The 15,949-nt window shown below is 41.2% G+C and overlaps 1 protein-coding gene across 4 annotated transcripts in view; it reads right to left on the bottom strand.

Moving 5' to 3' along the window:
• LOC115199720 (semaphorin-6A) overlaps nt 1–14,825 on the bottom strand; it is a 95,690-nt gene extending 80,865 nt beyond the window's left edge. For 2 of the 4 annotated variants that reach the window (XM_029762086.1, XM_029762090.1), the window contains exon 1: nt 14,397–14,825. The gene's annotated coding sequence lies outside the window, so the exon portion shown is untranslated. Of the gene's footprint in view, nt 1–3; nt 28–14,396 lie in introns of those variants that run through there. The other 2 variants (XM_029762091.1, XM_029762089.1) reach the window with 2 other exon arrangements.
• Between the last annotated feature and the right edge of the window lie 1,124 nt (nt 14,826–15,949).

Genomic DNA, 15,949 nt, shown 5'->3' with positions numbered 1-15,949 from the left:
TACATTTTGTCAAGGCAGTGATGAGTGGCCGAGATGCTCACGGACAAGGCGGAGATGACAAGACCGAGATCGAGGCGCGCGTGGACAACAGTGCTTGCATCAACTCAGGCTACAAGTGTAAGCCTAATGACAATCACGTAATGGCATTACAATACGCGTTGGTGTTTGTTAACAGATGTCTCTTTCCTTTAATCAAAATGTGGGTGCACAGTGCACTGTTGTTGTTTGGATGGTGAAATGATTTTGTGAGTGGACGTGTAGCCTACAGGAGCGCCTTTGTTAAGTGATTGTTTGACAATCAGATGAAAACATCATGACTGGTTGTGTTTATGCCACATTAAAAGGCATAGGTGGCGTGTCCATAAGGCTAGGGGAAGCTAAGCTTTCCCTAAAGTAATTTGAACTAAATTGCCAAAATGATATATCCTAATTAGCTTACTCCTGTCTATACATAAATAAATACAATTATTCAAAATAGGCTACTACATCAGAAAACATGAGTTGGCCACAGATCATTAGCTTCTTAAAAAACAAAGCTGTGGATTGTTTTAAAATGGCATAGCCTACTGTCGGAAGGGCCCGCAATTTGGGCAGCGTGCGCTGCAAATACCAAATAGATGATTGTTGAGTTGCAACTGTCAGTGAAAAGCAGAGAGACCCAGCCAGACATATCGCAATATTTCAAAATACAATTGGGGAAAAACTGTTTGGTAAGCAAATGGCTATTGCTTTAAAGAGATAACAATGAAAAGACTCCAATCTTAATTGAGCAAACAGTAGCCTATCTTATTGGCACCAGCGGAGAACATCGGCCATATCCCGATGAGTGTGCATATGCAGACTTTATTATTGGGTCAGTGCCACTTTTGTTTGTTTTTGGATAATAATTTCCTCCTCCAGGTTAGATAGATGTCGTATTATATTTGTGTGTCCCCTTTTCAAAGACCAATTATATGGACAACATAGTTTTGATTTATCTGTTTGTCAGTGTCAGCAGAGTAGGCTACCGTGTACGTTTTGTAGTATAAAAACAAATGTGTGTGCGAACTTGGGTATCCCGTACCGGTAAGAAATTAAATCTACTTTCACCCCTGGTTAAGGGTGTAATTGAAAAGTTTTGCCCATGATGTTCTTTCATATTGACCTGTAATATGAAGGTGAAACCACCACTTTGTCGATCCCCACAGTCAGAGCGGGCTGCTATAGATCAATGACTCAATGTTCCCACAGCATGGGAAGTTCAGGGTGCCTTAAAAACGAAGTCCGATATCTTAAGCACAACAAATTTGTAACATACAATATTGTACGAATTGGATTCATAACATATTAATCAAATTGCCCCCAAAAAATTTACATTTGCAGGACGTAACATATCATACGAAATGGATGACATAGTTCACAATTGGATGACGTAGTACACAAAAAACGGGGACCAGTTTTGGTTCGTGAGCACCACTTTCAAAACTACTGGTTGAAATTAAACAAAAGTTCCAGAGCATCACTTTAAAATAGCTACAGAGATTGGAAAACCTTTCTATTCAGCAAGGTCTGGGAAGGTCTCCCTGGTCGCCAGCTTTGATTATAGGCCACCTCCAGGTTGAGACAGATGGAAGGAGGACTGCCAGCCTTCCTGTGGCCTTGCACCTCGCCTTTTAAATTGGTCTCTGCAGCCAAGATAGCTTTAATCTGGCATAGACATACAACGACAAAAACCACATCCACTTAGGACTTGGTGTCATAAACAAAACCTACCGGGGTCACTCAGTGTTCTCGGTTTCAGGAAAATATGACTTAATAACAATGATTAGAAAATCTCACATAAACAGCTGATGTCTCACTGGATGAAGGACACAGACAAACATTTGTAACTGGCAACAAAAAACCGCAAAAAATATTCCTCAACCCCGTCATGGTAATGGTTACTGTATACAATAAATAGGAAATCAACAGAAATGTAATTATAATGATGATACTTCTTGACAATGTCCTCATTAAAAGAGGGAAGTTCAGTGCATCCATCTATTGTTCTGTGTTTACCAATAAAACAATGGGTTTTATATTAACTAGAAATGCCAGTGAAGCGTGTTGGCTGTGTTATAAGGAAGGCTCCTCTTCCTTTCACCTTTCTACCCTTCAATCTCTATGGAGGGCCAATTAAGCTACCTAAACAGTACATGCTGTCACATTCCATTAAGGAGCATACAATGAACGACTACTTTCATTAAAACAACTCCATTTGAAAAGTTCAGAAAGAATTACCATATGAAATGTGTGGAATAATGTATAACCTTGACAGATCTCCACTGGGACAAAACTGTCAAGCACTGTTATTTGAAGTGTACAATGAGCGCTTGTGTGCCCCGCTGCTGTATGCGCAGGATGCAAGCACCGTTGCTTCACAGGGGGCACACAGACACACACACACACACACACACACACACACACACACACACACACACACACACACACACACACACACAATGAACTTCCCATCATACTGTGCACTGAGAGGCCAGGCAAAATCATGGAGATCTCTTTACGTAACGATGCCATTACTTATCCACACTTGAGAATGTAAAGGTGAATGCAATACCACCACCTTCTTCTGATTCTCTTTCATATCAGTCCTCTGACCCAATAATCCACCACATCCAACAGCATCCATATCCTGAACACAGGAAATATCATGTTGTTGACCCTATACACAACATGGGCCTATTTGTCTTATCTATTCATTTGATCTGTTGGTGAATAGGTTATTATGATCAACTTCTAGCTTACATTCTCACCTATGGGGTGGGTGGAAACATAATCTGAAATGGAGAACTTTAATCAGTTGTAGTTCCATTGACAGAAAACATGTTCAGCATATCACATGTAGGATTTTTTTTTATGTATTTTTTTATTTAACCTTTATTTAACCAGGTAGGCAAGTTGAGAACAAGTTCTCATTTACAATTGCGACCAGGCCAAGATAAAGCAAAGCAGTTCGACACATACAACAACACAGAGTTACACATGGAGTAAAACAAACATACAGTCAATAATACAGTAGAAAAATAAGTCTATATACAATGTGAGCAAATGAGGTGAGATAAGGGAGGTAAAGGCAAAAAAGGCCATGGTGGCAAAGTAAATACAATATAGCAAGTAAAACACTGGAATGGTAGATTTGTAGTGGAAGAAAGTGTAAAGTAGAAATAGAAATAATGAGGTGCAAAGGAGAAAAATATATAAATAAATACAGTAGGGGAAGAGGTAGTTGTTTGGGCTGAAATTTTAGATGGGCTATGTACAGGTGCAGTGATCTGTGAGCTCCTCTGACAGTTGGTGCTTAAAGCTAGTGAGGGAGAGAAGTGTTTCCAGTTTCAGAGATTTTTGTAGTTCGTTCCAGTCATTGGCAGCAGAGAACTGGAAGGAGAGGTGGCCAAAGGAGGAATTGGCTTTAGGGGTGACCAGAGATATTTACCTGCTGGAGCGCGTGCTACAGGTGGGTGCTGCTATGGTGACCAGTGAGCGGAGATAAGGGGGGACTTTACCTAGCAGGGTCTTGTAGATGACCTGGAGCCAGTGGGTTTGGCGACGAGTATGAAGCGAGGGCCAGCCAACGAGAGCGTACAGGTCACAGTGGTGGGTAGTATATGGGGCTTTGGTGACAAAACGGATGGCACTGTGATAGACTGCATCCAGTTTATTGATTAGGGTATTGGAGGCTATTTTGTAAATAACATCGCCGAAGTCAAGGATCGGTAGGATGGTCAGGATACACCATTTCATATACTGCATACATGTGATAGTCAAACATGGCACCGTTTGAGGACTTCTAGCAGACATCTGACCCCAACAACACGAAGGAAACCTAATCACTCTGTCTTCCACAGGATCAGCCACTCATCTGACCACTAGGATATCTGACCCACAGTACATGTCCAACAGATACTTTATACACCATGCCCTGCCCATTAGATACCAGAGTGGCTCACATACCCAGACCATGCCATAACCCACCCAAAGGGCACTTAAGCAAAACAGCAACAACAACTGTTTTATAACTTGGTTTGTCATCTTGAGTTTCAACCGTCACAATGCCATAAAAGGCTTATGTTATCACTGGCATTCTCTGGTATCTAGTCAAACGTCAGCGCCCAACTCTAGAGACTGAGGACTGAGATCTATATCCACATTATCCAATACAAAGACACATGAACAGTATATCTATTCCCCGGGCAGTTTGCAATTGTTTTCAAGTAAAATGTAACTCCACCTTAATTATTCTATGTTAGGCCCTTTTTTCTCTATTCATGCCTTCTGAATAATAACCTCCTCTTGGGCCGATTTCAATCTTATTGGCAACTAGGGCAAGGCCGTTCTTATGACCAGCCCACATGACGATGACAAAACACATTGGCCCATTTGAACAACATGAGTTCTTTGTCGAAGCTTTTGGCTCTGGGGGAGCGAGGAGGAAGTTGTTTGAGAGTACAGGACAAACAGGAGTATTAATGCTTTCATTGATTAGTATCTCTGTGTCCGCTCAATAACCTCCAAGATGTAATACAATGCGTCCAGGTGAATAAATAATCATTACTAATGGCTATAAAAAGCACCCAAGATTCTGCTAACATTCTATTGGCCAAAATCAATATTCCTCCAACCGCAACCTCTCTTCAATTTCAATATGGTGGCGTGAAGAATTAGGAACTAAAACTGTGTGGGGAATTGTACAGTGGGGAAAAAATAGAGCCACGCTCCGTTCATACTTCCATTCAGGAAATATATTAGAGTGATGCGGCTGTAGTATTTACTCTATCAATTAGTCCAGCATTATAGCCATGGAAATTACCGTGATGCAGTAATAACTGTCGACATTGCCTTAAGGGAAAGCAATGAGCACTTTGGATAGAAAAATCACGCCTTATTACTACACTCATGGTGGAGCTGAGAAATATGGGGTCCTTGGGTAATTCATCTGGTTGTCTGTTACTCTGAAACAATCACAACCATCCCTAAGAGATACTGTAGTTGGCACTACCATGAGTCCTGATTTTCCTGAGGTAGTTCTTGAGGTAGTTGTTAAGCAGATGATTTTTAGAAGAATTTGTTGAAATCAGTAACTCAATTGATCTCCGCTTTCATGGAATGACATGGAGTGACTCTTACACCAATCATTGGCTAATTACTTCTATAGTCATTCTTGCACAAACAATATTTTGAAACTGAAACCCTGATTCAACAACATAACCTTTTCTACAGCGTCCATTATCTTTGACCATTAATTTGCCAATGACTCAAGCACAGTCAGGAGCAGCCAGCCTGTATAACACAAGGCCACATTAAGCCATTCACCTGTTAGTGTGAGAATTGAGTGATTACACAACGGCGCCACCATTTAACAGCAATGACCCATCTTATCTACCAAGACCACATTAAACGGTGTTTGCTTTAGATAATGTCTACATACACCATGCAGGGGAATTTAGTTAGCTGGCTAGCTGGCACTGGGACATAGGCCCAGTATGGACGCAGGCAGGCAGCTGCACCTCAATGGGTCTACAGAGGGAAATAAATCCAAACAGCATCACCCTGAGAGGAGTGGAGATCAAAGTCAGGTAGAAAGAAATACTGCTCCAGAAACAACAGTACCAGAGGATCCTTCTCTTATGTAGGTCAGATGATGAACAGGAGCTGTGCTGCGCTGCCTGTAGATTGTCTCCTCCCTTCCTCTCTGGTTACCTTGCATTAGCTCACGTGCACTAACCGACTGACAGGGGAGCCAACCGAAACCTAAGAGGGGGTGACTAATGAATTGCTGATGGTAATTTTTCATAATTAACTAGCTACTTAAAATGGACAGTCGTTGAGGAACCTGTTTGAACTCGTAAAAAATGACATGCGGAAGAAAACAAATGGGAGAATGCTCTAACAGATTCTGTTTGTGAAGCATGCTGATGTTTATTGTCATGAGTCTTGTCCTGGAGGCAGAACTGAGTGATTTATCCTTAGGCCAACTGCAATGTCAAAATTGGCTATATTGTAAAAATTAATGACAATAAAAATGTGCTTTTAGATCTTAATTTAAAGTCAGGGTTAGGCATTAGTGTTAGCAGTGTGGTTAAGGTTAGGGTTAAGGTTAGGTTTAAATCAGATTTTATGACTTTGTGGCTGTGCCAGCAAGTGACCATTCTGCTGAGTTGCCTCCAGAACAAGATTCATGCTACACCTGAGAACAGGGCCATGCATCTTAATACGGTCTCCAAGCGCAATTAAATAAGCAAGCGTTCAATTATCTTAGCAGCATAATCAATAAAGAGCCGAGTTGATGGTTGTACACAGGATGTAAACGAGTGACGTTGATCTAAATACTACCATCTAAACACATCAAATGGCTAGCGCAGCCAGAGCATTCACATTCATCTGAAATGCATAGTAAAAGTGTGGTAGTCGTCAACAGTGTTGTGAATACTGTTTGTGCATTTCTCAATAAAATGTAGAGCTCAATCACAACAACACGCCTCATAATAACAGCATATTCCTCCGCCTGCACACGCTAACCTTGCGCTGCTTGCCTAATAAGATGAGAATTTAGATAATGAACACATCACTATGCATGGAACAATGCAGCATCCGCTGCCATACATTTAATCAGGGTTGAGTGAAATGTGAGCAAGGGGGACATTGTGTGGCCTCTATGAGAGTGATGATAAGTGTTCCCAGCCCACCGGTCCACCTGAGCTGATGGATAGGCAGGAGTGCTGAAACACTGGGGGCCTTGTGGTCGTGTGCGTCTCCTACCAGCCACACGACCACGCCACATGACTGCAATTTGTTCATTAGGTAGGTCATAAATGTACACACAGAGGTATTATTGTTCACTTTCTTGTCCTGATTGGATTCAGAAATGGAAGAAGACTCTCTGGGTTTTTATTTGTAGCCAGCAACTGTGACTGAGCCTTCTTTGTTGTGTGTCTGTAGTAACATCCTTTACTTAGAGCTCATGAAAAATCTATGTCAATTTAATTTATCTTTAAATAAACTAACATGTAAAAGCAGTCAATTGATGAGATTGCTTTCATATAGGTAAAATAAGGAATGTGGAAATACTGTACCTCATAAAGCACTATTGCAAATAATCTGTCATATTCTGAAAGTTTACATGACTTGGGAGGGCATTACAAATGACATTTTCTGTATTAAATAACACTTACTAACCACGGGTGTACTTTGATAAAAGCTTTCGAGATAGACCTTGCCTCAGAGCAGCATCCCTCACATAGCCCTTTACACAGCACATTTCTCCACATAAATAACAGACTAGCAATAGTCCACAAGCCCTGCCCCCTCGCCAGTCACCTGCACCTAAAAATAATATGTCACTGAGTCTGCAATCATATCACTTTAAAGCCATAAAACGTCTGCATGGGTAAATTGAGCAAACAGGCCAATTCTCCATTGTAAACCCATGGTAGGATTCCCTCCAGAAAGGTCACCCAGATGAGAGAATTGCAGTGTCTAAATCACCCAGGCTTGGATTACATCCCAATGGCACTAACAATGACAAGGTTCTTTCTTCTTAATGTGGCCCACATGAAAGGCCAAGAAGAAAGTCCCATGATTAGAGTGCTTTGCCCACTAGCTCCCCTGAAAATACCACAGGCAAAGTTTAATATGATACAGCAACAATATGGCCACATTAAACCATTACAAGAGTAAACAGATATTACAGACTCATTTGGGAGGTACAACACGGCCAAGAAAGGCCATCTTAGAGGAATGAAAAACAAATGCTCAACACACTGGTAGCCTCAACATACTGATATCTTTCTTGGTGGAGAGTGATGCCGTCTTCTACAAATTCTCTACGGTTTGTTTTCTTAAACCAGACAACAAAATGAATCTCTCCAAACACATTCTGTGTAATAGTGGAGGCCAATTCTATCTCTGAGATCACCCATTGCAAACCCAGGAGGACAATAAGACCCATATTGTCTCCAGTAAACATACAGTAGCATCAGCCTCTTCAGTGAAAGACACATGATTCCAGGGACGAGGCCTACTGTGAAAGCCTCCTTACATTTTCTTCCTCCTTCTATAGAGGGAGCGCACCGCTGTGAGATGAAAGTGGAAGCCATTTTGCCTTTTCAAGCAGACACCCATGGAGAGTGCTGATCCGAGTGCTGCCCTGCAATCTCTCCTGGCCTTCTCTGGGCACCCCAACACCGTATCAGGCCCTGAAACTATGGCAACTGAATAAGAGAGCAGCCTCAATGATTAATAGATGAGAAATGCGGTGCCAGTCGCGATGGGCCTAGGGAGGGGGATAGATGCACGCTCCTCTCTGTGATCCACTGCCACACACCGAGGCACAGAAGGTGGAAGGAGGGCCTGCAAAGCACGCAACAAGCACCCCCTTAACACAGTGTCATGGAACTCTCCCGGGACAAGCTGCTGAAGAGCATCCATGTAGTCCTATGCAAGCATCGATGCATACCTCATGAGCACCCAATGAGCTAAACACAACCGGAAGCCACAGTTGTTCATAATGGAGTGTTCACAGCGAGCGCCGTTTGTGACTCATGGTCACTCACCTGTATAAGTACAGTACACATTCAGGAAAAGACATTTAACTATTTACAGTTGAAGTCGGAAGTTTACATACACTTAGGTTGGAGTCATTAAAAGTCGTTTTTCAACCACACCACACATTTCTTGTTAACAATCTATAGTTTTGGCAAGTCGGTTAGGACATCTACTTTGTGCATGACACAAGTAATTTTTCCAACAATTGTTTACAGACAGATTATTTCACTATAATTCACTGTATCACAATTCCAGTGGGTCAGAAGTTCACATACACTAAGTTGACTGTGCCTTTTAACAGCTTGGAAAATTCCAGAAAATGATATCATGGCTATAGAAGCTTCTGATAGGCTAATTGACATCATCTGAGTCAATTGGAGGTGTAGCTGTGGATGTATTTCAAGGCCTACCTTCAAACTCAGTGCCTCTTTGCTTGACATCATGGGAAAATCAAAAGAAATCAGCCAAGACCTCAGAAAACAAATTGTAGACAGCCACAAGTCTGGTTCATCCTTGGGAGCAATTTCCAAACGCCTGAAGGTACCACGTTATTCTGTACAAACAATAGTACGCAAGTATAAACACCATGGGACCACGCAGCCATCATACCACTCAGGAAGGAGACGCTTTCTGTCTCCTAGAGATGAACGTACTTTGGTGCGAAAAGTGCAAATCAATCCCAGAACAACAGCAAAGGATGTTATGAAGATGCTGGAGGAAACAGGTACAAAGGTATCTATATCCACAGTAAAACGAGTCCTATATCAACATAACCTGAAAGGCTGCTCAGCAAGGAAGAAGCCACTGCTCCAAAACCGCATAAAAAAAAAGCCAAACTACGGTTTGCAACTGCACATGGGGACAAAGATCGTACTTTTTGGAGAAATGTCCTCTGGTCTGATGAAACAAAAATAGAACTGTTTGGCCATAATGACCATCGTTATGTTTGGAGGAAAAAGGGGGAGGCTTGCAAGCCGAAGAACACCATCCCAACTGTGAAGCACAGGGGTGGTAGCATCATGTTGTGGGGGTGCTTTGCTGCAGGAGGGACTGGTGCACTTCACAAAATAGATGGCATCATGAGGAAGGAAAATTATGTGCATATATTGAAGCAACATCTCAAGACATCAGTCAAGAAGTTAAAGCTTGGTCACAAATGGGTCTTCCAAATGGACAATGACCCCAAGCATACTTCCAAAGTTGTGGCAAAATGGCTTAAGGACAACAAAGTCAAGGTATTGGAGTGGTCATCACAAAGCCCTGACCTCAATCCCATAGAAAATTTGTGGGCAGAACTGAAAAAGTGTGTGTGAGCAAGGAGGCCTGCAAACCTGACTCAGTTACACCAGCTCTGTGAAGAGGAATGGGCCAAAATTCACCCAACTTATTGTGGGAAGCTTGTAGAAGGCTACCCGAAACGTTTGACCCAAGTTAAACAATTTAAAGGCAATGCTACCAAATAATACTAATTGAGTGTATGTAAACTTCTGACCCACTGGGAATGTGATGAAAGAAATAAAAACTGGAATAAATCATTCTCTCTACTATTATTCTGACATTTCACATTCCTAAAATAAAGTGGTAATCCTAACTGACCAAAGACAGGGAATTTTTACAATGATTAAATGTCAGGAATTGTGAAAAACTGAGTTTAAATATATTTGGCTAAGGTGTATGTAAACATCCGACTTCAACAATAACCTGTGTTGTCTGGCATCAGATTAGGTGCCTTATACAACACTTGTCTATCTCAGCCAGTTTATACTGTGTTTGCGAACACATAGCCCAGAGAAGTGGATAATTTCTGATGAAACACAGGCAGGTCGGCTACATCAACTCTCCTCCTAGGATTGCCTATCACAATTTAATTGTGTTAATTTCGATAAATAAAGTATTGCTTAAGAGCAACAGTGAGCATGTCAAAAGACACTCTGCCAATTTAGTCAATGGCTTAAGAGGTCTGTCAAAACCCAGCTCCACAATGTACATCCTTGGCTATTCTGACACTAAAAAGGACCTCCATTATGTTAATTTAACAAGTCTAAGGGATGGGAATTTTACAAGGCCTATTAATTCAAGAAAAATAAATAGTGCATTGAGAATCTAGGAGGGGGGGGTTAATGCAAGGTGAGAAACAGACGCTACAGTAGGTTACAATTGAACAAATTATTACACTTGAAATTAGTTATACAGAACAGGATGGACCATATCCCACAACCAAATACAAACAGTGCTTTGGATTTCACTGAATATATTATTGTCAGAGCAATGGTCAAGTTTTTGATGTTATGGGATGGGTTTTGCTATTTCACCTTTGAGTGGGGCTTTCCCACTAAATATGATGCCAATGTCATGATATTTGCAATATGGGGAATAATGTGTGGGAAACAACTTTCTCTGAATGTCATGCAGCTTCTGAACACCAGCATGCTATTTATTTCATTTGAGCTTGACACCATTCTATTGTGGGGGTGGATGGAGGATGCAAGGTGTTTAACATTTTCTATCAGTAGGAGGCACACAGAGAGCTGCTCATGGAAATAGATTTGTTGGAAAATATTCCCACAGACACACAAAAAAATCGAATTTTCCATTTGGCAAGAAGGTGAAAGTTGCTACAGTGAAAGACGGTTCATGTCACATTGAAACTTAGCCTATATCCTGCCACCTGGCCCCTGAGTGGCACAGTGATCTAAGGAGCTGCATCTCAGTGCAAGAGGTGTCACTACCGTCCCTGGTTCAAATCCAGACTGATTCGCCCATAGGGCGGCACACAATTGGCCCAGCGTCTTCCGGGATAGGCCGTCATTGTAAATAAGAAAAAAAAATGTTAATTTGTTCTTAACTGACTTGCCTAGTTAAATATGGGCTACATGAGATATAATTTCCCCAAAGGATTATGGTATTAAAATGTATATTCGTTTGCTATCAGTGGACTACTATGGTAGCCCGTCTAAAATGCGATGAAAGCTGAATTTTAAAGTATAAAGAGAACTGCAATAAAAATAATAAATAAATAAAGGGTTAATCATAAATAAATCACATGTTGATGAGTGTGAGGATTTTAATGCTCTCATACACGAATTGTTTAAACATCAAAAAATACACTGGATGCACATTAATAAAACATACAATCATATAAGATGCAGAAATACACAAATCTATTGGACCTACAGTATTGTCACTAAATTAGAACACAATGATTAACAAGGCCTCGCTTTGGGTAATTGAGTTCAATTCATTACACATAGGCTTGCCATTGATCAATTATTCAAGACCAAGCACGTCTATCTATCCTTGACTGACAAATGTAAATACCAACCTACACCCCTGCACAGCGGATCCAAGCACACAAGTGTGACAAATCCACATCAGTCACACACAATGCCAACCTCATTGCTATTGTTGGGAAGCTGCAGATCAAATGTTCCACAGAGCATTGCTCCAAATAGAGGCACCACAATGCATGCTGGTGTTTTGGTTTTCTCCTCTTGTCTGCTTGAAGAAAAAACAATGCTTTCTCCAAAGGTAGTCAGTCACACAGTGGCAGACACACATGTACACATACATCAATGGCAGGATGATCTGCTTTCAGAGTATGTCTTGTAAACAATGTATCATGGCAGGTGTTTCAAAATGGCTCCAGGACTATTGCCCATCACTGTAATAATATTGTAGTGTATATCTCACAGAGATACCTATAGTACATATCTTCTACAGTATCTCGTCTCAACTTTACTGTTACACCATATATCCATGCGGTAGTGCCGAGAATGGGAACGCATCAAATATTTTTTCCAGTGATTTCATGAAATAATGGATCATAGACTATCCTTTTTCCTATCAATGTTTTTACAAGACCATCCAATCTTACAAATAATTCCCCCAAAATATCACATATTACTGTTGCAATAACAGATGACGTGAATAAATATATTTTGCTCACAGTCATTTAGCACTATTCCTAATTTTGTTCTTATAAACACACAGGGAATGGGATATTTCACCATATCGAGAAACATCCCTTATCCTTGACTAGATTCCCATTGTAAATACAGCAACCCCAGACATATTCAAACTGGCTGAGAGAGCTGAGGTGTTAGCAGCCCTTCGTGTTGCATGGGGCCTCCCTGCCCACCTAATAAAAAATAAGGGGTAAACTAAGCATCCAGTATATATGGCTGCTCACACCAGCTGTATCTCTTTCTAAAGGAAATACAATACATACATGTAACACATATTTGATGCCCAATGGAGGAATTACAACAGTGACCATCCCTGAAATGGCCCTTAAAGCCTGTAGTCACTAAACACACCCTGTGTGGACAACGCTTCACTCCTAATCTCTATCTCTGTGTGTGTGTGTGTGGGTGTATGTGTGTGTGTGTGTGTGTGTGTGTGTGTGTGTGTGTGTGTGTGTGTGTGTGTGTGTGTGTGTGTGTGTGTGTGTGTGTGTGTGTGTGTGTGTGTGTGTGTGTGTGTGTGTGTGGGTGTATGTGTGTGTGTGTGTGTGTGTGTGTGTGTGTGGGTGTATGTGTATGTGTGTGGGTGTATGTGTGTGTGTGTGTGTGTGTGTGTGTGTGTGTGTGTGTGTGTGTGTGTGTGTGTGTGTGTGTGTGTGGGAGAGAGAGAGAGAGAGAGAGAGAGAGAGAGAGAGAGAGAGAGAGAGAGAGAGAAAGGCAGAGAGAGACAGAGAAAGGCAGAGAGAGAAAGGCAGAGAGACAGAGAAAGGCAGAGAAAGTGAGAGAGAGACAGAGAGAGAGAAAGGCAGAGAGAGACAGAGAGAAAGTCAAAGAGAGACAGAGAGAGAGAAAGGCAGAGAGAGACAGAGAGAGAGACAGAGAGAGAGAAAGGCAGAGAGAGACAGAGAAAGGCAGAGAAAGGCAGAGAGAGACAGAGAAAGGCAGAAAGAGAGAGAGAAAGGCAGAGAAAGGCAGAGAGAGACAGAGAAAGGCAGAGAGAGACAGAGAAAGACAGAGAGAGACAGAGAGACAAGTGGGTGTAACTACAACCATCTACAGTACATCAGTTAAATACATGTAAATCTGAAATCAATTGGACCCAATTGTGGTTAAATAAAAGTGAAAATATATTTATGAAATAGCTACTGTATATTTAAATCCATATCAATAAATAATGTATGATGTGTTGAAGAATAACCTGCTGCGATAAAATACCTTGTTTTCCACTTGAAAAGACACAGGTGATATTCGTTTAGCCAACACTGACAATCCAAATGCCCGTCTGTCTTCTCACACATGACAATTGTATCTCAATGCGCAGCCATGGAGGGCACAACAACGAAGGAGAGCTCAGATGATTTAAGTAGACTATAATGTTGAGTCCTGCTAGCCTAAGTTCACAGCACAGTAAAAGCAAGGGAGAGTTTGTCTCCATAAATGACAGGCGTTGAAATTATAAACGATTTCACCACCTGGGGAAAATTGTCGGAGAGTTGTCTATAATAAACTATAATTTCGGAAGCTTTACAAGCACGTCGAAATTGTTCCAAGTGGTATTGAATGGACCCGTGACAGCTTGGCTAATAGGCTACGTGTATGACTTACGCACAAACATTCTATATTTAAATGTATCTTTACGAGATAATCCTACACTTTCCCAATGAATGGTTAGTGATTAACTGCAACAGACAGATATTTCATAAAGTTACTGAAGTGACGTAGACTACCTTGTTATACGCGCGTTGTGCACTTGTAATAGCCTACAGTGATTTGGAAAACATTAGGCTGTAGTTTATAGGCTCTACGGAAATAGGCTACTATTATGCACATACAAGGTTAAAAATCAAAATACAATACCTTCAGCTCATGAATGGATATGACTTGGGGTAAATGTATTGGTCGTCCTTTAATCCATTAAAACGAATGCTCAAATAGCAGTTCAGACAGTGCTCATTTCGAGAGAAAAAAAAACTATACGAACGCTACTTTTCTAAACCTCTTGGGCTTTTTTTGTTACATGCCGCTCTTGTAGGCTACGCACCTCTTCAAATCGGAATATCCATCGGAAATCCACTTGAAACCCAGCGGTTTTAAAAACTCATTTGAGAAAACTGAGCAGGACCAACCTGGCGTTCAAGAATTAACAATGGAGCGTTCCGAACCATTCGTGGCAACCGAACTCAGTCCCCTAACAAAAGCTGCTGGTCATCCTATTTGGAGATGAAGCCTTCTTACTAGTGCACAGCGATCCCAGCTGTCACCCGCTACACACAGGGAGGAGCTATAAGCCCTAGACTGGAGCGTGCTGGTGGAATAGGATCTTTTGTTTCATGGGTGCCTCTTATGACGACTGTATTTTTAGATGTACACTGGTATTCCATGAAAAGACATTGACATAATGCAAAAATCGAATCATTATAGCCTAAATGACAAAATAGAATAATTATGTACAGCCTATTATTCGTTTAAGAGAAATAACGACAAACGACGTATTACATTTATATAGGCAATGGAAACGTGAAGCACAAGCCTATCTGGCTTGCATGGAAACTGTCAGATGCCCACAGTTACGCATTGTACCCCCATTGCTTTGAGAGTTCCGTGCCGGGCCAATGCGAAACGGAATGCAATCATGTTCAAAGCATCTCTTGTCTTTATTTATGGGAGACCCCAGTCCGGTGGTCCGGTCCTCTCCTGGCACTGCACAAGGTTTATTATCGCCCTTTAGTCGGTTCCACATAGTCGTTTGTGGGGTCCTTATTACACACACGTGTCTAGTTAAATAAAAATACATAAATAGAATTATCAGAATAACAGCAAATCTCTCTGAAGTTGCCGTTACTTTTGTTTTAATGTCTACTACACGAAAAACAAAAACATGTTATACTCTGTCTAGATTGAGGCAAGACACATTGAAATCAGGCTTACCATCTGTTACAAGGTGCTTACACTCTAGAAGGCCAAGGATTCATAATGGCTCAGGCTCAGATTGGGAGTGTTTGCTTTATGAAATAACAGCCCAAAGGGGATGGCTACATTAGTTATGTCCCTTAAACTATAGCCACTTGGCCAGATGCTTGCTGCAACAAATTGTATTTAGACATGCTGATATAATTTACAATGTACACCTTCCTCATGGTTCCAGTCCAGTAATGTAAACTGATTTATGCCAGCATTTCGCCTTTATCTTCATGAATTATGGCGAATTCAAGTCTGCAATTTGAGTAACTCACTATTATATAATTACAGTGCAGGTGGATCCTTGTGTGTGAGTCAATGGCCAAAAGATTATAAACTATTATTCCAGATAAATGAGTAGGCCTACAGACTGTTGTCTCTTTCAAGTTGTTGTGCCATATGTTCTCGGCCTACATTTATTTGATAGTGTGGACAACATAAAAATGATTTAA

The sequence above is a fragment of the Salmo trutta genome, chromosome 9 (genome assembly GCF_901001165.1).
Source record: "Salmo trutta chromosome 9, fSalTru1.1, whole genome shotgun sequence".
Classification (NCBI taxonomy): domain Eukaryota; kingdom Metazoa; phylum Chordata; class Actinopteri; order Salmoniformes; family Salmonidae; genus Salmo; species Salmo trutta.
This window is presented reverse-complemented; position numbering and strand designations above follow the sequence as displayed.